The following is a 26,607-nucleotide window of genomic DNA, read 5'->3' on the forward strand; positions in this document are numbered from 1 at the left end:
CCTGATTTCAATTCTGAAAAAAATATTCCCTGAAACGGATTTCTGACAATTGTTTTTCATTAGAGAGGGGAGCAATGTTATTCTGTTCCACCTTTCAGCCACGAATTGTTTCTTTGTCAGGAAAATACGATTCCAGCTCCAAACTCACGCGGTCGTTGAGATGAAACACGCAGTTGTAAGACTTTCTTGTCGTATTGTGACCCACTTCAACTCTCATGCGCAGCGGAGTAATGGAACTACATGGCCCCATAAACATAACACGCTCCCCTGTCTAGATACATCATGTTGATGGCGCTGGTCCTTGTAGTTATCAACATGTATTATTGCTGGTGGAGTCGAACGTGCAGAACATAACTGAAATTGACAACACATACCCTCTTTGCTTTTATGATCCGTCGATGCTTTTATAACCTAAATGTCATCGCTTTATGTCAATCGGACTGCACGAAGCAAGCGCGCTGCAATATAATAGGTAATGATCCTCTTAGTGATTCAAAGTGAATGGCGAATGTTTGAGATTGCTCGGCATGTTCATGAACAATGCCTCCTTCGTATGTTTGAAGAGTTTCAGAAGCTTTCGTCTTTACCAAATTCTTCAAAAAGAATATCTTATAGAAATTATAAAAATGTGTTTTAAATTTGGACGTAATCTACCCATTTTAGCAAAGCATAGTTGAAGAAAGCTCCTGCACTACCGTACTGCCATTAATCGCCTCCATGTTGAGGTTGGAGTGAGTGTGTGAGTTGGGTTTTATGAACTGTTCTGCTATATTCCAGCAATATCAGGGCTAGGGACACTTGAATTGTTGATGTTGGAAGATGGGCTGGTATTTCACATAATGATAGAAGGGCATTTTGTGCAGTAATTCTTCAGAAGGTAAACCCAACGTTGTTAAGTATTTTCAAAATGAAAAGCTTGGTGTATTTAGAAAACGTAGCAAGTTTTGAAAACGAATTTTGACAACCTAAAAGTCCTCTATATAAACTCTGTCCACATATTAGTTACACATCTATATGCCATATGTGGTACGTATTTGCCCTGTCACTAAATTGAAAATGTAATTTGCATCTTCAAATGCCGCTGTTAACGGATGTAAACAAAGTATTGAACTTATCAAGAGCATACCGTTTACAAATAGTGTACACAGTATTTTTGCATTGTGAAAAAATAACTTTGGCTTACACTAGAGGGTCGATGAGCTGAAGAAAACAAATGATAACTTGTCTTATGGAAGTTTCGTGAAGAACACGCCTCACGTTGCACTCCTTGTTTGATGCCTCAGTTCCCCCTTCAACACAGGCGGATGGCGGACAATACCGGTAGGAATTTTAACCGGGAAAAAGACTGAAGGCGAAAACGGAGAAGGAGAGTAAAAAATGTCATGTGATATGACAAGGTTGTCAACAAAACAAATACATTCAGATACAGTAAAACCCGGTTTCTCCAGTGGCTTCCATATCCTATATGCAGATTATCAAAATAAGTAGTGGCATCAAAAGTGGAAAAAAGTTATCTGGTTGACACTGGATTAACGAGGGATTATAGAGTAATTACCCTATTTGAGTAGGCATGCCCACCAGTTGTACTGGTCACTAGTAACTTGTCACTAGATCGCCATACCCTGTCTTTGTCTAAAGTGGAATATATATTCTTCGCTGAATAATAGTCGCTTCAAGAATCCAGGGGTGAATACCTATAATATTACGATTTGAATCCACAGTAAATATATTAAATACACTTTTTTCGTGAAACTCAAGTAACTCAAGGAAAAACCAACTCACACACTACAACGTTATCATCATTGTTAAAGACGGAATAACAACGAACATCTATCGCTGGAAAGTGTCTCCTAATTTGATGGGTGCGACATAGATCCTTGTTTTGCTTCAATTTGGCGTATTCAACGGGTTTATTGATTTTCAGTCTGAATTAGCATTTTGATATACACACCTTCAGCAATTACCAGTCCACAAATCGATAATCAATCGATATGCTTAGGTGTTCACTGCATGCACCTTAACTGTGAAATCGAGGCAATTATTTGACTTTTGTAGAGTCAGAAGTCTTTGTTTTTTTTCTAATGTGTCAGAATTACCAACACGGTATCAGTTTCAGTGTATTGACAGGATGATGCAGGTGATTAGCTGGAGGGACGGGTCAATTCCATGACGTCATCTGGTAATATCTTCCCTGGCACTAGACAGACAAATAAGTAGATCAAATACTAACTGATTGCTTGACGATGTCGATGATAGTCAATGACGTTCATTTGTAGCGTCAATTTCATTATGTCACGCCTCATTAATTGCATTTGGAAATATTGACACTGTCTTTGAAGGTTCCTGCAGCAACTTCATTATTCTCTAATCGATGTCCAATGAATCACTTGATAAGCGTTCCCGACAACGCGGCATTACGTCAATTAATCTGTCAGTAATTGCACCACGAGGTTAAAAGAACCAAATCCACATTTGTATTCTTACCTGTCACTCTGTTGAAGACAAATCAAGTGCTTAACCGCAAAACTAAACTATTTTGTTCAAAGACTTTTATTTCGTCACGGTTCCACCATTGGAGCCCGAGACTTTGTGGGAAAAACATAGAAACACTAGATAAATCTACACGAAGCCAAAGGTGCGGTAACGCTATGTAATATGCATATGTTTTCAGCTCACACATGTACGGGTTTCGATGGGTGTTAACGGGGGAGTACTTATACCAAACATAGGTGAGAGATGCATGTCTTCGTTTTCTTAAAATATTGTGTTCATCATCCCATTAAACTGAAGTAAACTTAGACAAGTCTAGCGTTGTCTTCCTTCCCCGCACGGAATCCGCATCTAACTGACTGACTGATTGGGAACTCCCAGGTGATTTAATGGTATGATGGACACTGATTTATACGTCTGTTTGTCTTTCTCTCCATCTCTACCAGAAAGCCATCACTCAGGTTATTTTGCCTGCTGATCTCAGCGGGACTCTGTTGCAGAACCGTCATACCAGCAATCACTACCATATTGTGGAATGTTAATAAACAGGTTTGGGGCATGTTTTGAGCCCTGCAACCCGATCTACGACTTCTATATCCTTTACTTCGAAGGATTCATCTTAATGGTTCGAATCCAAGATTCTTGGTTTGTCATCACTATGCCTGTGCTCGTTAACCTCACCAGCTTGTGTAAGCGTGACACTTTTGAATTCCCTCGCCTCATTGATCTCTAACCTACTGCCAGCATGGCTTCCTTCCTGGCTCCCTCACATCTGTTCCGACACGTGAAGACCCGGGTTAGAGTAGGTCTTCAGCAACCCATTCGTCCGTTAAAAGGCGATTATGCTTGTCGTAAGAGGCGACTAACGGGGTCGTGTGATGGCTCGCTAACTTTGTTGATGCATGTCATCGTATTCCAATTGTATGGATCAATGATCATGATATGATCACTGGATTGTCTGGTTCAGACTTGATTATTTACAGACAGCCGTATGTAGCTGGAATATTGCTGAGAGCGGCGTTAAACAACAAACAAACAAACACATCTGTTCTGGTGCAGGTAGCTGTCGTCACAACTGTGGAACCGAAGAACGCTGGCCCAAGGAAATGAAAGATGAAATCTTCTCGCTGCTAAAGTAAGAGTCACCGTTGGTTCTGCAACTCAAATGACAGTCTTGTTCTCCGTGTAATTAATTACGTTACTTGTTATGGGAATACTAACTTATTTTAACATGTATTTTATTCAACCAATATAGGGCTGCATTTGTTGCTGTTCTGCCTCTTTCGATTATAATTCGTTCAAGTTTCGTTCATATATATATCAAGCTTTTCATAACCCAGACTTACAAATTACAAATTGGTAAATATATAGTGATTCTTTTTGTTGTTTTGTTTCGTTCGATCTTTCGCAACTGATCCATTTTCCTTGCTGTGATTACTCGACAGTATGCTATGGTTACATGACCATGCTGTGATTACATGACGATGTTATAATTACATGACCATGCTATAATTACATGACCATGCTATAATTACATGACCATGCTGTGATTATGTTGCTATGATTACATGACCATGCTATAATTACATGACCATGCTGTGATTATGTTGCTATGATTACATGACGATGCTATAAATACATGACCATGCTATAATAACATGATCATGCTGTCATTATGTTGCTATAATTACAAAACTATGATATGATTACATAACCATGATATGAATACATGACAATGTAATAATTACATGACCATGGAATAATTAAATACCTATGGTATGGTTCCATGATCATGTCATGATTAAATTACCATGCTATGGTTACAATAACATGATATGATTAAATTACCATGCTGTGGTTACATGTATTCCTGCAGTTGTTATGATGTGCAGGGAAATGATCAAATTTGTCAACAAACCTGGTAAATTGAATAAATATATCAGATTAGCGTCGATTTTGTCATGATGCTATGCGATTTTATACAATTTGTGACTGTTGTCTGTGTGCTGGCAATAAGGTTCTTCACTCTGGCAGTGTGGGTTCGAATACCGGACAGCACTCAACCCCAAAAGTAAGATAATCTGTTTGTTATTTGTGTTCAATGTGAGCATAGACTAGGTGCCAGATGTGTTCAATGTTTGCATAGACGAGGTTCTATATGTGTGCAATGTGAGCATAGACGAGGTGATATATTTCTTTAAAATGAGGATATATGACGTAACATATGTTTTGATATGAGCATAAACAAAGTGTTAATTGTTTGATATGAGCAAAGACAACGTGTTATGAGCATATGAGTATATGTTCCGTGTGGTTGAAAGACATCTAGACATAGAGACGAACTGTCACTTGCGTTTTATGTGACCGTCTAGGTGTTCTACATGTTCAGTGTGAGCAAAGACGAGATGATGTGTGTTTGATGTGAACATCCACGACGAGTTATGTGTGGTTGATGTCGGACGACATCCATTGAAGTTATTTTCATATACAAGAGCAGTGAAGTTCGTTGTATGTGATGCACATTTAAGTCGGGACGTAATGGAAGTGTTCTGTGCGTCTCGACAGTTTATGGGCCAGGTTGTGAAGCTCCAGTGTGACTAGCAACATCGTCAACCGTACTGCGCTATAAACACAGACATTTGTTTGAGCAATCCGCTTACTTGCTGCACTTTCGGGATCCTTAAAGGCGAAAGAAGAAAGCGTAGTTCGGTCGTAAGACAAATTGCCACGGATTGGTAGTACTATACTTGCTCTAACCAGCAAAATGGAACTTGTTAATAAAAACATGTAAGAGTATAATCGAATTGAGAGGAGCTTCTCAAGGGAGTTGGGGAAAAAGCGCACTCAAGCTGGTATCTATGGCTGTGTCGTTTGCAATGTCAGCACATCTTTCGTGAGATTTCTCTGTAACACGTGGATGCAAAGAAAGGAGAGAAGCGTGTTGAAAGACGGTGGTAAAGAAGTATACATGTTGTGTGGAGCTCCACAGTGGGGAAACAGGGCAAGGAATGTCCGCCCAGTGTGTGTTGTCATAAACATGCATGATATGTGGATAACGTGGTTCCACAACACCTTCACATTGAGATTCATTAGTCAGCTCTGTATTATAACACATGCTAACGGCCTGGGGAATTCTACATTCGTTTGTTACAGATTAGTTGTATGCTTGGAAGAGTATCTAATTATGTATTTTTGTAGACATTCTTTTTCAACACAAAGACCTATTTATTATTATATTTGGCACTGGTTGTTCCTCCTCCTGTTTTGTGACTACATGTGAAGGCATTACGTGAGTGTGACGTACGTTGAATATGAGCACGGTTCACGGAAAACCGAGCTGGCAGCATTCTACCATTTACTCTCAAACACGCCATCATTCCACTCAACGGCAGAAATATGCCCAAGAATAATATTACCACTTGAGAGAGTGCCGAAAATACCGTTTTTGACTATCTTCTATCTTATCACACAAAGGGTAAACCGACCCTTTTGCTATGGAACTAAGCATCTGATAAAAGATCCTCTGAAACATTAGGGTTATACAGTTTTCTGACAATTTTTGTCTTTTTTCATTAAAGAGGGGAGCAATGTTATTCTGTTCCACCTTTCAGCCACGAAGTGTTTCGTTTTCAGGAAAATAGGATTCCAGGTCCAAAATCACGCAGTCGTTGAGATGAAAGACGTAGTTGTACAAACTTTCTTGTCGTATTGTGACCCACTTCAACTCTCATGTGCAGCGGATTAATGGAACTACATGGCTCCATAAACATAACACACTCTCCGGTCTAGATACATCATGTTGATGGCGCTGGTCCTTGTAGTTATCAACATGTATTATTGCTGGTGGAGTCGGACGTGCAGAACATAACTGAAATTGACAACACATACCCTCTTTGCTTTTATGATCCGTCGATGCTTTTATAACCTAATGTCATGGCTTAATGTGAATCGGACTGCACGAAGCAAGCGCGCTGTAATATAAATATGTAATGATCCTTTTAGTGATTCGAAGTGAATGGCGAATGTTTGAGATTGCTCGGCATGTTCATGAACAATGCCTCCTTCTTGTGGTTGAAGAGTTTCAGAAGCTTTCATCTTTACCAAATTCTTCCGAAGGAATATCTTATAGAAACAATAAAAAAACGTGTTTAAATTTTTGATATAAAGTTATCTACCCATTTGAGTGAATGAGTGAGTGAGTATGGTTTTACGCCGCTTTTAGCAATATTCCAGCAATATCACGGCGGTCATTTGAGCAAAGAGTAGTTGAACAATGCTCCTGCCATACCGTACTGCTAGCCATAGCGTCCGTGTTGAGATCGGAGAGCGTGAGTGGTTTTGGTTTACTTACTTTTTAGCACTTTAATATTGTTCCAGCAATAACACGGCTGGGAACACCAGAATTGTTGAGGTTGGAAGATGGGCTGGCTTTTCACATAATGATACCAATTGTTTGCAATAATTCTTTGGAAAATTATACTCTGCTGTTTTAGAATATCCGCACTTTAGAACTCATCAGAAATTGTATGCACAAAGTAAAGACTCCAGTTATTTCAAAATGAAAAGCTGAGTGTATTTCCAAACGTAGCAAGTGTTGCAAATGATAACCTGTAAGTCCTCTATGTAAACTATGTCCGCTTATCATATACACATTTATATGCCTGTATGTGGTACGTATTTGCCCTGTCGCCAAATTGGAAATGTAATTTACATCATCAGATGCCGATGTTCATCCTTGTATGTTATTAAAGTGCTGTACTGACAAACCGTTCTGGTCCCGGCCTCTCAGGAAGCATGCTGGAATCATGGAGTCACGTCTCTTGACATGCATTTAGAATGGTTGATTATGTACCCCAGAGGAAAAGGTTCATTGTTTTATCTGACTTGACAAAGTATTAAACTTATCAAGAGCATGCCGTTTATAAATAGTGAAAAAGTCATGTGATATGAAAAGGAGGTGAACAAAACAAATACATTCAAATATAGAAAGCCCGGTTAATCCAGACGCTGCCATTTTCTATATCTGGATGATCAGAGTACATACTAGAAGTAGCAAAAGTGGAAGATGGTTGTCTGGTTGACCCGGGCTCTGGATTAACGAGCTGGGGGTATTGAGTAATTACCCATTTGAATAGATGTCCCGAACAGTTATACTTTGAGAATTAGTCTCTAGATCGCCATACACGTCGTTGGAGGCGAATAGTTGACCTTCTCTGGCCCTCCATGATGTGTGAATCAGGTGTTACATATGTCACTAATGGGCTGTGTGCACTTTTACGAGCTGAACATTCTTAGACACCTTGAAACCGAATGGTGTGCACAAACAGCTCTTGAAATTACTCATCTAATCGACGAATGAATTTACATTGGTTTTGACTGAGATATCACAAGTAATCAACTGGCCTCAAATATATGTTGGAAGACCTTTAAGAAAAAGGATTTCCCTACCTCTTTCTTAATACTCAGCATTGATGATCCGTGTTCGCCATACTGGCCGCCTAATCGGGACTACGATAAGCATCCGATCTAGTTGCCTGAGAACTTCATGTAGTTTAGTTATTCCTGGCTGATGTTCAAAGACAATCTATTTTATTTGGTTTAATCATGTTACACGATTCTGTACTCGTCCATCATGTAGATATTTATCTCAGTTAAGATTATTTTTGGTTTTCTAAAAGGCATCTTAGTGTTTAACATTACACATTAGATGTTCCGACCGAGGTGTTAAAAATAGATGAACAAAACCATAACCCACAGTTGACAGGCGATTTCAGAGGAATCTGCTTCATAATTAAAGCAATGATATATGACTGGATGATATGTTGATATTGAGCTTTTGTTTGTAAATATGTCAACTTATTTTGATTAAACAACAAAGTTGTGGATGATATGTTTTTTTCATTTAAAACATTTTCCAGTGCGAAGTGATTAGTGTTTAGATGTTTATTTCGTTTCGTTGATGCTACTCTATCTTTTCCATTTCCTCGAAGAGGATCCTTTGACATACACTAAGGCATCATGCGGTAATGTCACGGTGAGATTTCTGGAGCTGACATGCTGGCCCATGATGTATCTTTTAGTCTAAACACATTTTACCAATTCAACATCAAAAGTGTTTTGCTGCAGAGATGCCTTCTATTATCAAAACAGTGTTTTTTTGACTTTCAACACATGATCGACAAAAAAGAAGGAATGGTAATTTGGTAACGAAATATGGGCTTCTTACACTAACACTGACTTTACATGATATCTGAATATATGGCACCCTGTCTTTGTGTAAAGTGGGACATATATTCTTCCCTGAAAATACTCGCTTCAAGGATCTAGTGGCCAGTACCAATACTATTATGACTAGAATCCACAGTATATACATTAAATACACTTTTTTTCTAAAGCTGAAGTAAATCAAAGAATAATCAACTCGTAATCTACGACAACGTTATCAACTTTGCTAAAGACGGAATAACACGGAACAACCATTGCTGAAAAGTGTCTTTTAATTTGATGGGGGTGACATAGATATTGGTATTGCTTCAATTTGGCGTATTCATGGGACTGATTGATTTTGCTCTTTTCAGTCTGAATAGGCATGTTGATATACACACCTTCAGCAATCACCAGTCCACAAATCGATAACCAATCGATATGCTTGGGTGTTCACAGCATGCACCTTAACAGAGAAATCGATGCAATTTTTTTATTTCTGTAGAGTCAGAAATCTTTGATTTTTTATCTAATGTGTCTCATTAAAGGATATTTTTCACCTTATTGAAATGTAATGTTTACAGAAATACCAACACGGTATCAGTTTCAGCGTATTGACAGGAGGCTGCAGATGATTAGCTGGAAGGATGGGTCAATTCCATGACGTCATCTGCTAACATCTTCCCTGACACATAAGTAGGTCAAATACTAACTGATTGTTTGACCATGTCATAATTGTCAAAGACGTTCATTTGTAGCGCCAGTTACATTATATCACGCTTCATTAATTGCATTTGGAAATATTGACAGTGTCTATGAAAGTTCCTGCAACAACTGTATTATCCTCTCATCGATGTCCTATAAATTACTTGATAAGCGTTCCCGAGAACTCTCTACTATGTGAGCGAATCAGTCACGGTAATAGCACCACAGAGTTCCAAACCAAGCCCACATTTGTTTTCTAACCTGTTATTCTGTTGAATACGAATCAAGTACTAAAACGCAAAATCAAACCATTTTTTAACAAAGACCTTTATTGCGTCACGGTTCCTACATTGAAGCCCGAGGCTTTGTGGGAAAAACATAGAAACAGTAGATAAATCTACACGAAGCTAACGGTGCAGTGAAACGATGTAATGTGAATGTGTTTTCAACTCACACAGGAACGGGTTTCGATGGGTTTTCAAGGGTGAGTACTCATACCAAATATTGGTGTAAGGTGCAAGACTTCGTTTTCTAAAAATGATGCCTTCATTGTTCTATAAAACTGAAGTATATCTTAGACAAGTGACAAGTCTGGCGTAGTCTGTCCTCCCCAGTACAGGATCCGGCACTGACTGAACACTAGGAACTCCCAGGTGATTGAATGGTATAATGGACACTGATTTATACGTCTGTCGGTCTTTCCCTCCATCTCTGCCAGGAGGCCATCAGTCAGGTTATATAGACTGAGGATCTCAGCGGGACTCTAGACCACAACCGTCATACCAGCATCCCCATATCCAGCATCACTACCACATTGGTGGATGGTGATAAAAAGGAGTGGGGCATGTTTGGAGTGCTGCAGGTTTCCTACCTGGCTCCCTCACGTCTATTCCGAGCCATGAATATCCGGGTTAAAATAGGTCTTCAGCAACCAATTCGTGCCCTAAAAGGAAACTATGCTTGTTGTAAGAGGCGACTAACGGGATCGGGAGGTCAGACTCGCTGAATTTGTTGATGCATGTCATCGTATTCCAATTGTATGGATCGATGTTCATGATAATTAATCCCTGGATTGTCTGGTTCCGACTCGATTATTTACAGACCGCCGTCTGCAATATTGCTGAGGAAACAAAAAACAAACATATCTTTTCCTGGTGCAGGCAGCTATCATCACATCTATGAAACCCAAGAACGCTAGCCCAAGGAAATAGAAGATGAAATCTTCTCTCTGCTAATGTAAGAGTCACCGTTGGTGCTGCACCTCAGATGACAGTCTTGTTCTCCGTGTAATTAATCACGCAACTTGTTATAGGAATACTAACTTATTTTTGCATGTGCTTTATTCAACCAATATAGGGCTGCATTTGCTGCTGTTCAGCCCCCTTCGATCAAACTTCGTTCAAGTTATATCATACACATATTAATCTTTTCATAATCTAGACTTACACTATAATCATTTGTAAATATAAAGTGATTATTTTTGTTTGTTTCGGTCGATCTTCCGTAACTTTCCTATTTTCAATGCTATGATTACGCGACAATACGCTATGATAACATGACCATGATATACTTACATTACCATGATATAATTACATGTCCATTATATGATTGCATAACCATGTTGTGATAATAAGACCATGATATGATTACATGACCATGATTACAGGTCCATGATATGATTACATGACAATGATATGATTACATAACTATGCTAAGATTACATTACCATGTTATAATTACATGACCATGATATGATTACATGACCATAATATAATTACATGACAAATTATGATTACATGATCATGATATAATTACTTGACAATGCTATATTTACACGAACATGATATGATTACAGAACTTCGCTATAATTACATAATCAGGTTATAAAAACATGACCATAATATGATAACATGACCATATGATAAGATGACCATGCAGTAATTACATGACAACGCTGTGATTACATGACCATGCTATAATTACATGACCATGTTACAATTACACGACCATGATATGATTACATGGCCATGTGGTGGTTACATGTATTCTTGCGCGTGTTATGCTGTGCAGGGAAATTATCAAATTTGTCAACAAACCTAAAATATTGAGTAAATATATCAGATTTGTGTCGATTTCGTCATCATAGGAATTGTAACGCGATTTTATACAATTTTTTGCTGTGAAACTTCGGTGCATGTACGAAAACGAGAATCTGTAATTTACTAAAAAGGTGTTATCCCAATTATAACATTTGTTAAATTCATAAATGGCACCCGGTCACCAATCGGTCAACAGAGACACACTTTAAAAGAATCTACCTCTTTAATATTCAGTGATTCAGTCTTGGGCCTGGTCAGACCTCCAGATCGTCCAGCTGATGGAGAGCGTTCAACCATCCACCTACTCTCCCAGCCAGCATTTGGTAAAATGCACATGTTGGCATGGTTAAAACAAACATACACGACATTGAACGGTGAGATGTGGTTGATGAGAACACATACCAGACATTATGTTCAATGTTAGCATAGACGAGGTTTTATATGTGTTCAATGTTAGCAAAGACGAGGTGTTATATGTGTTCACTGTGAGCATAGATGAGATGTTCTATGTTTCAATGTGAGCATAGACGAGGTGTTATATGTGTTCAATGTGAGCATAGACGAGGTGTTAGATGTGTTCAATGTGAGCATAGACGAGGTGTTATATGTGTTCAATGTGTGCATGACGAGGTGTTATATGTGTTCAATGTGAGCTGACGAGGTGTTATATGTGTTCAATGTGAGCATAGACGAGGTGTTATATGTATTTTGATATGAGCCTAAACAAAGTGTTATTTGTTTGATATGAGCAAAGACGAAGTGTTATATATATATTTATTGTGAGCATAGACGAGGTGTCGTGTGTTTTGATATGAGCCTAAACAAAGTGTTATTTGTTTGATATGAGCATACACGAAGTGGTTGGAAGACACATAGACATAGATACGAACTGCCACTTGCGTTTTATATGACCGTCTAGGTGTTTTACATGTTCAATGTGAGCAAAGACGAGAAGATGTGTGTTTGATGTGAACATCCATGACGAGTTATGTGTGGTTGATGTCGGGCTACAGCCATTGAAGTTATTTTCATATTCAAGAGCAGTGAAGTTCGTTCTAATACCTGTTGTGATGCACTTTTAAGTCGGTACGTAATGGAAGTGTTCTTTACGTCTCGACAGTTTATGGGCCAGGTTATGAAGCTCCAATGTGTCTAACGACATCGTCAACCGCACTGCACTATAATTTCAAACATTTGTTTGAGCAATCTGCTTACCTGCTGCACTTTCGGGATCTTTATACGCGAGAGAAGAAAGCGTTGTTCGGTCGTAAGACAAATTGCCATGGATTGGTAGTACTATAGTTTCTCTAACCAACTAAACCTAACTCGGTTATAAAAACACATAAAAGAATAATCGAACTGAGATGAGCTTCTCAAAGGAGTTGGGAAAACGCGCACTCAAGCTGGTATCTAGGACTGTGTCGGCTGCAATGTCAGCACATCTTTCGTGAGATTTCTCTGTAACACGTGGGCGCAAAGAAAGGAGAGAAGCGTGTTGAAAGACGGTGGCGAAGAAGTATACATGTTGTGTGGAACTCCACAGTGGGGAAACAGGGCAAGGAATGTCCGCCCAGTGTGTGTTGTCATAAACATGCATGATATGTGGATAACGTAGTTCCACAACACCTTCACATTGAGATTCATTAGGCAGCTCTGTATTATAACACATGCTAACAGCCTGGGGAATTCTATATTCTTTTGTTACAGATTAGTTGTATGCTTGGAAGAGTATCTAATTGTGTATTTTAGTGGACATTTCTTTCGCAACACCATGAGTTATATTCATTATATTTGGCGCTGGTAGTTGCTCCTACTGTTTTGTGATTAAACTGTGAAGGCACTCGTTGAATATGAGTAGAGTTCACTGGAAACCGAGCTGGCAGCATTCTACCATTCACTCTCAAACACGCCACCACCACGACAAACAGGTAATGTATATGAGTACAGAAATATGCTCAAGAATAAATTTACCACTTGGAAGAGTAACGGAATTAACGTTTTTGACTAATTTATCGCCTATCTTATCCTACAAAGGGTAAACAGAACTTTTGCTATGGAACCGAGCATTTTATTGTCAAGGGGTCTTCAGATTTTATTCCAGATAAAAAATAACGTAAAACATTTAGTTTATTCATTTTTTTGATAATTTGTTGTTTTTTTCATTAAAGATGAGAGCAATGTTTTTCTGCTCCACTCCACGAATTGTTTGTTTTCAGACAAATACGATTCCAGGTTCAAAGTCGCGCGGTCCTTGAGATGAAAGACGTAGTTGTACAGACTTTCTTGTCGTATTGTGACCTACTCTAACTCCCATACGCAGCGGATTAATGGAACGACATGGCCCCATAAACATAACACGCTCTCCGGTCTAGATACATCGTGTTGATGGCGCTGGTCCTTGTAGTTATCAACATGTATTATTGCTGGTGGAGTCGGACGTGCAGAACATAACTGAAATTGACAACATATACCCTCTTTGCTTTTATGATCCGTTGATGCTTTTATAACCTAAATGTCATCGCTTAATGTGAATCGGACTGCACGAAGCAAGCGCGCTGCAATACAACAGGTAATGATCCTCTTAGTGGTTCAAAGTAAATGGCGAATGTTTGAGATTGCTCGGCATGTTCATGAACAATGCCTCCTTCGTATGTTTGAAGTGTTTCAGAAGCTTTCATCTTTATCAAATTCTTCTGAAGGAATGTCTTATAGAAACAATAAAAACATGTTCAATTTTTTAATTTAAAGTAACCTACCCAACAGTAGTTGAACAAGGCTCTGCAATACCGTTCTGCTATCCATCGGTAAATGTAATTTACATCTTCAAATGTCGCTGTTCACGGATGTAAATTAAGGGCTGCACTGACAAACCGTTCTGATCCCCGCCTCTCAAAAAGCATGCTGGAATGATGGAGACACGTTTCTTTACATGCATTTAGAATGGTTGATTATGTACCCCAGAGGAAAAGGTGCATTGTTTTTTCTGACTTGACAAAGTACTGATCAAGAACATACGGTTTACAAATAGTGTACACGGTATATTCGAATTATGAAAAAGTAACGTTAGCTAATACTGGATGGTCGATGAGCTGAAGGAGAAAAAAATGATAACTCGTCTGATGGAAGCTTCGTGGAGAACACGCCTTCCAATGCATTTGTTGGAAACTGAGATATGTTATATGCAATCAACACAGGCGAATAACTGACAATGGTGGTCCGTATAATGGATTACGAGAGAACGCAGAATGAGTGTAAAAAGTCAGGTGATAACAAGGTTGTCAACAAAATAAATACGTTCAGATCCAGTCAAGCCTGGTTAATCCAGACGCTACCCCTTCCTATATACGGATAATCAAAATAGTGGTAGCAATAGTAGAAGATGGCTGTCTGCTTGACCTGGGCTCCGAATTAACGAGCTGGGGGGTTGAGTAATTACCCTATTTGAGTAGATGTCCTTAACTGTTAATCTGTGAAAGTTAGTCTCTAGATTGCCATAGACGTCGTTAGAGACGAATAGTTGACCTTCTCTGGCCCTCATTACACGATGTGTGGGTCAGGTGTTACATGTGTCACTGAGAGGCTGTGTGCACTTTTACGAGCTGAACATTCTTATACACCCTGAAACCGAATGGTGTGAACGAACAGCTCTTGAAATTCCCCATCAATCGACAAATGAATTTACATTGGTTTTGACTGAGATATCACCAGGAGTCGTCTCGCCTCAAATATATGTTGGAAGACATTTTAGAAAAAAGATTTCCCTATCTCTTTCTTTATACTCAGCATTGATGGTCCGTATTGGTCATACTGGCCGCCTAATCGGGACTACGATAAGCATCCGATCTAATTGCTTGAGAACTTCTAAATGCCTATCAAAGAGGAAACTTCATGTAGTTAAGTATTCTTGGCTGATGTTCAAAGACAATCTATTTTATTTGGTTTAATCATGTTACACGATTCTATGCTCGTCCATCATGTAGAAATTTATCTCAGTTAAGATTCTTCTTGGTTTTCTAAAAGGCATCTCAGTGTTTAACATTACGCATTAGATTAAGAATAGATGAGCCAAACCATATCCCACAGTTGACAGGCGATTTCAGAGGAAGCCGCTTGAGAATTAGTGCAATGATATTTGACTGGATGATATGTAGATATTGAGCTTTTGTTTGTAAATATGTCAACTTATTTTGATTAAACAACCAAGTCTTGGAGAATATATTTCTTCATTTAAAACATGTTTTCAGAGTGAAGTGATTCGTGTTTAGATGTTTATTTCGTTTCGTTGATGCTACTCTATCTTTTTCATTTCCTCGAAGATGATCCTTTGACATACACTATGGCATGATGCGGTAAAGTCACGGTGAGACGTTTGGAGCTGACATGCTGGCCCATGTTGTATCTGTTAGTCTAAACACATTTTACCAATTAAACATCAAAAGTGTTTTGCTGCAGAGATGCCTTCTGTTCTCAAAACAGTGCTATATTGACTTTCAACACATTGTGGACAAAAAAGAAGGAATGGTAATTTGGTAACGAAACACGGGCTTCTTAAAATAACACTGACTATAAACGATATCTGGATATATGGCACCCTGTCTTTGTGTAAAGTGGGGTATATTCTTCTGAATAATACTCGATCATAACTCCAGTGGTCAATGTCGCTAATGTTATGACTAGAATCCACAGTATATACATTAAATACACCTTTTCTAAAACTCAAGCAAGGCAAGGAATATTCTACTCGCACACTACGACAACGTTATCAGCATTGTTAAAGACGGAATAACACGGAACATCCTTTGCTGGAAAGTGTCTTTTAATTTGATTGGGGTAACATAGATCTTGGTATTGCTTCAATTTGTCGTATTCAACGGACTGATTGATTTTGCTCTTTTCAGTCTGAATTAGCATGTTGATATACACACCTTCAGCAATCACCAGTCCACAAATCGATAACCAATCGATATGCTTGGGTTTTGACTGCATGCAACTTAACTGAGAAATCGATGTCAGAAATCTTTGATTTTTCTAATGTGTCTCATTAAAGTATTTTTCCACCTTATTGAAATGTAATGTTCACAGAAATACCAACACGGTATCAGTTTCAGCGTATTGACAGGAGGCTGCAGATGATTAGCTGGAAGGATGGGTCAATTCCATGACGTCATCTGCTAACATCTTCCCTGGCACTAGACAGACACATAAGTAGGTCAAATACTAACTGATTGCTTGACGAAGTCGATACTTGTGAAAGACGTTCATTTGTAGCGTCAATTACATTATGTCACGCTTCATTAATTGCATTTGGAAATATTGACATTGTCTTTGAAGGTTCCTGCAACAACTTCATTATCCTCTAATCGATGTCCAATGAATCACTTGATAAGCGTTCTCGACAACACTCCACTGTGTGAACGAATCAGTCACGGTAATAGCACCACAGAGTTCCAAACCAAGCCCACATTTGTGTTCTAACCTGTTATTCTGTTGAATACAAATCAAGTGCTAAAACGCAAAATCAAACCATTTTTTTAACAAAGACCTTTATTGCGTCACGGTTCCTACATTGTAGCCCGAGGCTTTGTAGGAAAAACATAGAAGCAGTAGATAAATCTACACGAAGCTAACGGTGCAGTGAAACGATGTAATGTGAATGTGTTTTCAACTCACACAGGAACGGGTTTCGATTGGTTTTCACGGGAGAGTACTCATACCAAATATTGGTGTATGGTGCAAGACTTCGTTTTCTAAAAATAATGCCTTCATTGTTCTATAAAACTGAAGTATATCTTAGACAAGTGACAAGTCTGGCATAGTCTGTCTTCCCAGTACGGGATCCGCCACTGACTGACTTACTAGGAACTCCCAGGTGATTGAATGGTATAATGGACACTGATTTATACGTCTGTCGGTCTTTCCCTCCATCTCTGCCAGGAAGCTATCCGTCAGGTTATATAGACTGAGGATCTCAGCGGGACTGTGTACCACAACCGTCATACCAGCATCCCTGCAATCACTACCACATTGTTGGATGGTGATAATAAGGATTGGGGCATGTTTGGAGTGCTGCAACCCGATGTACGACTCGCATGTCCTTTTCTTGGCAGGATTCATATATGAAGGTTCGAATCCCAGATTCTTGGTTTGTCATCACCATGCCCGTGCTCGTGACATTAGGAATTCCCTCTTCCATTGTCATCCGACCCACACCACTCAGTCCCTCGCCTCACTTATCTCTAACTTACTGCCGACATGGTTTCCTACCTGGCTCCCTCACGTCTATTCCGAGCCATGAATATCCGGGTTAAAATAGGTCTTCAGCAACCAATTCGTGCCCTAAAAGGTTACTATGCTTGTTGTAAGAGGCGACTAACGGGATCGGGAGGTCAGACTCGCTGAATTTGTTGATGCATGTCATCGTATTCCAATTGCATGGATCGATGTTCATGATAATTAATCCCTGGATTGTCTGGTTCCGACTCGATTATCTACAGACCGCCGTCTGCAATATTGCTGAGGAAACAAAAAACAAACATATCTTTTCCTGGTGCAGGCAGCTATCATCACATCTATGAAACCCAAGAACGCTAGCCCAAGGAAATAGAAGATGAAATCTTCTCTCTGCTAATGTAAGAGTCACCGTTGGCGCTGCACCTCAGATGACAGTCTTGTTCTCCGTGTAATTAATCACGCAACTTGTTATAGGAATACTAACTTATTTTTACATGTGCTTTATTCAACCAATATAGGGCTGCATTTGCTACTGTTCAGCCCCCTCTTACTAAATCTAAATCTAGACTTACACTATAATCATTTGTAAATATAAAGTGATTCTTTTTGTTTTGTTTCGGTCGATCTTCCGTAACTTTCCTATTTTCAATGCTATGATTACGCGACAATATGCTATGATAACATGACCATGATATACTTACATGACCATGATATAATTACATGTCCATTATATGATTGCATAACCATGTTGTGATAATAAGACCATGATTTGATTACATGACCATGATTACAGGTCCATGATATGATTACATGACAATGATATGATTACATAGCTATGCTAAGATTACATTACCATGTTATAATTACATGACCATGATATGATTACATGACCATAATATAATTACATGACAAATTATGATTACATGATCATGATATGATTACTTGACAATGCTATATTTACACGAACATGATATGATTACAGAACTTCGCTATAATTACATAATCAGGTTATAAGAACATGACCATAATATGATTACATGACCATATGATAAGATGACCATGCAGTAATTACATGACAACGCTGTGATTACATGACCATGCTATAATTACATGACCATGTTACAATTACACGACCATGATATGATTACATGGCCATGTGATGGTTACATGTATTCTTGCGCGTGTTACGCTGTGCAGGGAAATTATCAAATTTGTCAACAAACCTAAAATATTGAGTAAATATATCAGATTTGTGTCGATTTCGTCATCATAGGAATTGCAACGCGATTTTATACAATTTTTTGCTGTGAAACTTCGGTGCATGTACGAAAACGAGAATCTGTAATTTACTAAAAAAGTGTTATCCCAATTATAACATTTGTTAAATTCATAAATGGCACCCGGTCACCAATCGGTCAACAGGGGCACACTTTAAAAGAATCGACCTCTTTAATATTCAGTGATTCAGTCTTGGGCCTGGTCAGACCTCCAGATCGTCCAGCTGATGGAGAGCGTTCAACCATCCACCTACTCTCCCAGCCAGCATTTGGTAAATTGCACATGTTGGCATGGTTAAAACAAACATACACGACATTGAACGGTGAGATGTGGTTGATGAGAACACATACCAGACATTATGTTCAATGTTAGCATAGACGAGGTTTTATATGTGTTCAATGTTAGCATAGACGAGGCGTTATATGTGTTCAATGTGAGCATAGATGAGATGTTCTATGTTTCAATGTGAGCATAGACGAGGTGTTATATGTGTTCAGTGTGAGCACGACGAGGTGTTAGATGTGTTCAATGTGAGCATAGACGAGGTGTTATATGTGTTCAATGTGTGCATGACGAGGTGTTATATGTGTTCAATGTGAGCTGACGAGGTGTTATATGTGTTCAATGTGAGCATAGACGAGGTGTTATATGTGTTCAATGTGAGCATAGACGAGATGTTATATGTGTTCAATGTGAGCATAGACGAGGTGCTATATGTGTTCAATGTGAGTATAGACGAGGTGTTATATGTATTTTGATATGAGCCTAAACAAAGTGCTATTTGTTTGATATGAGAAAAGACGAAGTGTTATATATATGTTTATTGTGAGCATAGACGAGGTGTCGTGTGTTTTGATATGAGCCTAAACAAAGTGTTATTTGTTTGATATGAGTATACACGAAGTGGTTGGAAGACACATAGACATAGAGACGAACTGCCACTTGCGTTTTATATGACCGTCTAGGTGTTTTACATGTTCAATGTGAGCAAAGACGAGAAGATGTGTGTTTGATGTGAACATCCATGACGAGTTATGTGTGGTTGATGTCGGGCTACAGCCATTGAAGTTATTTTCATATTCAAGAGCAGTGAAGTTCGTTCTAATACCTGTTGTGATGCACTTTTAAGTCGGTACGTAATGGAAGTGTTCTTTACGTCTCGACAGTTTATGGGCCAGGTTATGAAGCTCCAATGTGTCTAACGACATCGTCAACCGCACTGCACTATAATTTCAAACATTTGTTTGAGCAATCTGCTTACCTGCTGCACTTTCGGGATCTTTATACGCGAAAAAAGAAAGAGTTGTTCGGTCGTGAGACAAATTGCCATGGATTGGTAGTACTATAGTTTCTCTAACCAACTAAACCTAACTCGGTTATAAAAACACATAAAAGAATAATCGAACTGAGATGAGCTTCTCAAAGGAGTTGGGAAAACGCGCAGTCCAGCTGGTATCTAGGACTGTGTCGGCTGCAATGTCAGCACATCTTTCGTGAGATTTCTCTGTAACACGTGGACGCAAAGAAAGGAGAGAAGCGTGTTGAAAGACGGTGGCGAAGAAGTATACATGTTGTGTGGAGCTCCACAGTGGGGAAACAGGGCAAGGAATGTCCGCCCAGTGTGTGTTGTCATAAACATGCATGCTATGTGGATAACGTAGTTCCACAACACCTTCACATTGAGATTCATTAGTCAGCTCTGTATTATAACACATGCTAACAGCCTGGGGAATTATATATTCTTTTGTTACAGATTAGTTGTATGCTTGGAAGAGTATCTAATTGTGTATTTTAATGGACATTTCTTTCGCAACACCATGAGTTATATTCATTATATTTGGCGCTGGTAGTTGCTCCTACTGTTTTGTGATTAAACTGTGAAGGCACTCGTTGAATATGAGTAGAGTTCACTGGAAACCGAGCTGGCAGCATTCTACCATTCACTCTCAAACACGCCACCACCACGACAAACAGGTAATGTACATGAGTACAGAAATATGCTCAAGAATAAATTTACCACTTGGAAGAGTAACGGAATTAACGTTTTTAACTAATTTATCGCCTATCTTATCCCACAAAGGGTAAACATAACTTTTGCTAAGGAACCGAGCATATTATTGTCAAGGGATCTTCAGATTTTATTCCAGATAAAAATTAACGGAAAAATTTAGTTTATTCATTTTTTTGATAATTTGTTGTTTTTTTCATTAAAGATGAGAGCAATGTTTTTCTGCTCCACTCCACGAATTGTTTCGTTTTCAGACAAATACGATTCCAGGTCCAAAGTCGCGCGGTCCTTGAGATGAAAGACGTAGTTGTACAGACTTTCTTGTCGTATTGTGACCTACTCTAACTCTCATACGCAGCGGATTAATGGAACAACATGGCCCCATTAACATAACACGCTCTCCGGTCTAGATACATCGTGTTGATGGCGCTGGTCCTTGTAGTTATCAACATGTATTATTGCTGGTGGAGTCGGACGTGCAGAACATAACTGAAATTGACAACATATACCCTCTTTGCTTTTATGATCCGTTGATGCTTTAATAACCTAAATGTCATCGCTTAATGTGAATCGGACTGCACGAAGCAAGCGCGCTGCAATACAATAGGTAATGATCCTCTTAGTGGTTCAAAGTAAATGACGAATGTTTGAGATTGCTCGGCATGTTCATGAACAATGCCTCCTTTGTATGTTTGAAGTGTTTCAGAGCTTTCATCTTTACCAAATTCTTCTGAAGGAATATCTTATAGAAACAATAAAAACATGTTCAATTTTTTAATTTGAAGTAACCTACCCAAGAGTAGTTGAACAAGGCTCTGCAATACCGTTCTGCTATCCATCACCTCCGAGTTGAGGTTGGAGTGACTGTAGAACTCATCGGAAATTGTATGTACAAAGTAAATTATTTAGTTAAACCTAAAGTGAAGTTTTTTAGTTATCTCAAAATGAAACGTTTTGAGTATTTAGAAAAGGTAATACGTTTTGCAAATGTATTGTGATAACCTATATCTCTCTATGTCAACCATGTCCAGTTATTAGTTACACATTTATATGCCTGTATGTGGTACGTATTTGCCCTGTCGCCAAATTGAAAATGTAATTTACATCTTCAAATGCCGCTGTTCACGGATGTAAATTAAGGGCTGCACTGACAAACCGTTCTGATCCCCGCCTCTCAAGAAGCATGCTGGAATGATGGAGACACGTTTCTTTACATGCATTTAGAATGGTTGATTATGTACCCCAGAGGAAAAGGTTCATTGTTTTTTCTGACTTGACAAAGTACTGATCAAGAACATACGGTTTACAAATAGTGTACACGGTATATTCGAATTATGAAAAAAGTAACGTTAGCTAATACTGGATGGTCGATGAGCTGAAGGAGAAAAAAATGATAACTCGTCTGATGGAAGCTTCGTGGAGAACACGCCTTCCAATGCATTCGTTGGAAACTGAGATATATGTTATGTACAATCAACACAGGCGAATAACTGACAATGGTGGTCTGTATAATGGATTACGAGAGAACGCGGAATGAGTGTAAAAAGTCAGGTGATAACAAGGTTGTCAACAAAATAAATACGTTCAGATCCAGCCAAGCCTGGTTAATCCAGACGCTACCCCTTCCTATATACGGATTATCAAAATACGTAGTTGTAGCAATAGTAGAAGATGGCTGTCTGCTTGACCTGGGCTCCGAATTAACGAGCTGGGGTGTTGAGTAATTACCCTATTTGAGTAGATGTCCTTAACTGTTAATCTGTGAAAATTAGTCTCTAGATCGCCATAGACGTCGTTAGAGACGAATAGTTGACTTTCTCTGGCCCTCATTACTCGATGTGTGGGTCAGGTGTTACATGTGTCACTGAGAGGCTGTGTGCACTTTTACGATCTGAACATTCTTATACACCCTGAAACTGAATAGTGTGAACGAACAGCTCTTGAAATTCCCCATCAATCCAGAAATGAATTAACAGTGGTTTTGACTGAGATATCACCAGTAGTCGACTCGCCTCAAATATATGTTGGAAGACATTTTAGAAAAAAGATTTCCCTACCTCTTTCTTTATACTCAGCATTGATGGTCCGTATTGGTCATACTGGCCGCCTAATCGGGACTACGATAAGCATTCGATCGAATTGCTTGAGAACTTCTAAATGCCTATCAAAGAAGAAACTTCATGTAGTTTAGTATTCTTGGCTGATGTTCAAAGACAATCTATTTTATTTGGTTTAATCATGTTACACGATTCTATGCTCGTCCATCATGTAGATATTTATCACAGTTAAGATTCTTCTTGGTTTTCTAAAAGGCATCTTAGTGTTTAACATTACGTATTAGATGTTCCGACCGAGGTGTTAAAAATAGATGAGCTAAACCATAACCCACATTTGACAGGCGATTTCAGAGGAAGCCGCTTGAGAATTAATGCTATGATATACGACTGCATGATATGTAGATATTGAACTTTTGTTTATAAATATGTCAACTTATTTTGATTAAACAACAAAGTCGTTGAGGATATGTTTCTTCATTTAAAACATTTTTTCAGAGCGAAGTGATTCGTGTAATTTGAAATGAAACATTGGCTACTTAAAATAACACAGACTATACATGATATCTGAATATATGGCACCCTGTCTCTGTGTAAAGTGGGGTATATTCTTCTGAATAATACTCGATCATAACTTCAGTGGTCAATGTCGCTAATGTTATGACAAGAATCCACAGTATATACATTTAAATACACCTTTTCTAAAACTCAAGTAAGGCAAGAAATAAACATACTCGCACACTACGACAACGTTATCAGCACGGAATAACACGGAACATCCGTTGCTGGAAAGAATCTTCTAATTTGATGGGGGCGACATAGATCCTGGTATTGCTTCAATTTGGCGTATTCATCGGACTGATTGATTTTGCTCTTTTCAGTCTGAATTAGCATGTTGATATACACACCTTCAGCAATCACCAGTCCACAAAATCGATAACCAATCGATATGCTTGGGTGTTCACCGCATGCACCTTAACTGAGAAATCAATGCAATTATTTGATTTTTGTAGAGTCAGAAATCTTTGATTTTTCTAATGTGTCTCATTAAAGGATTTTTTCACCTTATTGAAATGTAGTGTTCACAGAAATACCAACACGGTATCAGTTTCAGCGTATTGACAGGAGGCTGCAGATGATTAGCTGGAAGGACGGGCCAATTCCATGACTTCATCTTCCCTGGCAGTAGCCAGACACATAAGTATAACTGATTGTTTGACGATGTCGATACTTGTGAAAGACGTTCATTTGTAGCGTCAATTACATTATGTCACGCTTCATTAATTGCATTTGAAAATATTGACATTGTCTTTGAAGGTTCCTGCAACAACTTCATTATCCTCTAATCGATGTCCTATAAATCACTTGATAAGCGTTCACGAAAACTCTCCACTATGTGAGCGAATCAGTCGCAGTAATAGCCCACGCTACGCTACGCAATTTTATACGATTTCTTACTGTCATACTTCGGTGCATGCAATTGTTTTAAAAATAATTCTGAATAATAATAAATTGTGAAAAGTGACACCTATTTCTCACACATTACTGAAGCATGACAGAAACATGTCCATGAAAATATAATCTTCATCGTTTAATCCCAGTGGGACTATTTTTTGACTGTCAAATGGCTGCATGACAAGACGAATCAACTATTTATACCCGATAAAAGAAACTGCCTTATTTTAGGAACAGTGCCATATACGACTGTATACGACATACGTTAGTCTCTTAACGAACTTTCTACAATTAAGTATTTGAATAAGCCGTTAATACACCAGTTGTGACAGGGATGATGGTATGGTAGCTGTAGCAGACAGATTGAAAGTCGTTACGCGCGTCACTAGGTTATTAGTACTACATTGGCCTTGTTGATTGTTATTATATACTCTGAGGATTTCTGTGGCCAGTGGCGGACGTAATTCAAACTCCTTCAAAACTGACACCGCATCAAATATATTTGTGTACCGATTACATAACTCTTACTGACAGGATGGGGTGGTAGTTCATCGGACGACACTGTGTATATTGGCGGCTCCTTTGATATCCCCTCCAAACATACTTTTATTGAATAACCCATTAAACGATGATACACATCTCGTTGAATATATCAAGGCACCAATTCATCTTTCATAAACATTTTTTTGTCTTTCTGCTTAATATATCAACATATCAACGAAAATATGTAATACATGTGTCCACAAAAAAATATACATGTACAGGCTAGGTATTTGCCAACAGCAACATCCGTATAACTGTTGATTCACACGTGGTGTTGTTTTTTCTGAACTGTTAGCATTTTCATACCAAAAGTGGCAATGCATTTAAAAGTTTCTTTAGTGTAATAATATTAGTAAAACATATATTCCATTGGTCAGATCGACACCGCATATGATTAAATAATTATTTCGAGATTTCGTTAGAATGTGAGATATTCAGCCAGACGTTATGCAGTGAAAGACGGGTTTTTTTTCAATTAAAATACACGCACATGTACCTGTATATTGCATACCTAGTGTCACTTATTTCCCAGCGTGATGTATCAACGAGAATTGAAATGAAAAAGACTAACTAAACTTTAATGTGTTGGAAAATAACGCCAATGAATTGATGTACAGGCACATGAATTCGTATGATAAACTGTCAAAACGTTTTGAGAGGTAAGGTTGGGTTCATTAAAGATAGTTGCAATATGTAAAAAAAAATATAAAACTTCTGTAAAGGAAACATCCAACAAAATGCCCTTTATAAATAGTAATGTAATGATATAATATAAAGTATATTTCACATGATACAATATACTTTGTACACAATTAGTTAATGATTTAAAGGGACTGACGAAGACATGGGCAAAATATTTTAATAACGCCACAAATTAGTTGAATTAAGTTAAAATGAGTTGAATCATGTGTCATGCTTATAACACCTTTATGTATTTGCGAAACTAAAACTGTTGAGCAAAGGAAAATATGCTCGCCCATGGGCCAAACCTTTTACTCGCACAGGGGCAAGATATTTCAATAACGCTATGAAATCGTTGAATTAAGTTAAAATGAGTGAGATTTTGTGTCATGAGACTTGAAAGAAACACATTTATACATTATGAAACAAAACCACGAGTTTTGAGCAAAGGAAAATATTGTTGCCCATGGGCCAAACCTTTTTTCTCGCCCATGGGTGAAATATTTCAATATCGCTATAAAATAGTTGAATTTAGTTAAAATGCTTTACATTATGTGCCATGAAACCTGTAAGAACACCTGTATGTATTTGCAAAAAAACCAAGAGTTTTGAGCCAAGGATAATATTCTCGCCCATTGGCCTGCACATGGGCGAACTATTTCAATATTGCTATAAAATAGTTGAATTAAGTTCAAATGAGTTACATTATGTGCCATAAAACTTGTAAAACACCTGTATGTATTTGCGAATGGGCCAAACCTTTTTCTCGCCCATGGGCGAAATATTTCAATATCGCTATAAAATAGTTGAATTTAGTTAAAATGAGTTACATTATGTGCCATGAAACTTGTAAGAACAA

This window comes from Haliotis cracherodii, unplaced genomic scaffold, assembly GCF_022045235.1.
Source record: "Haliotis cracherodii isolate W230 unplaced genomic scaffold, xgHalCrac1.p SCAF_1, whole genome shotgun sequence".
NCBI lineage: Eukaryota > Metazoa > Mollusca > Gastropoda > Lepetellida > Haliotidae > Haliotis > Haliotis cracherodii.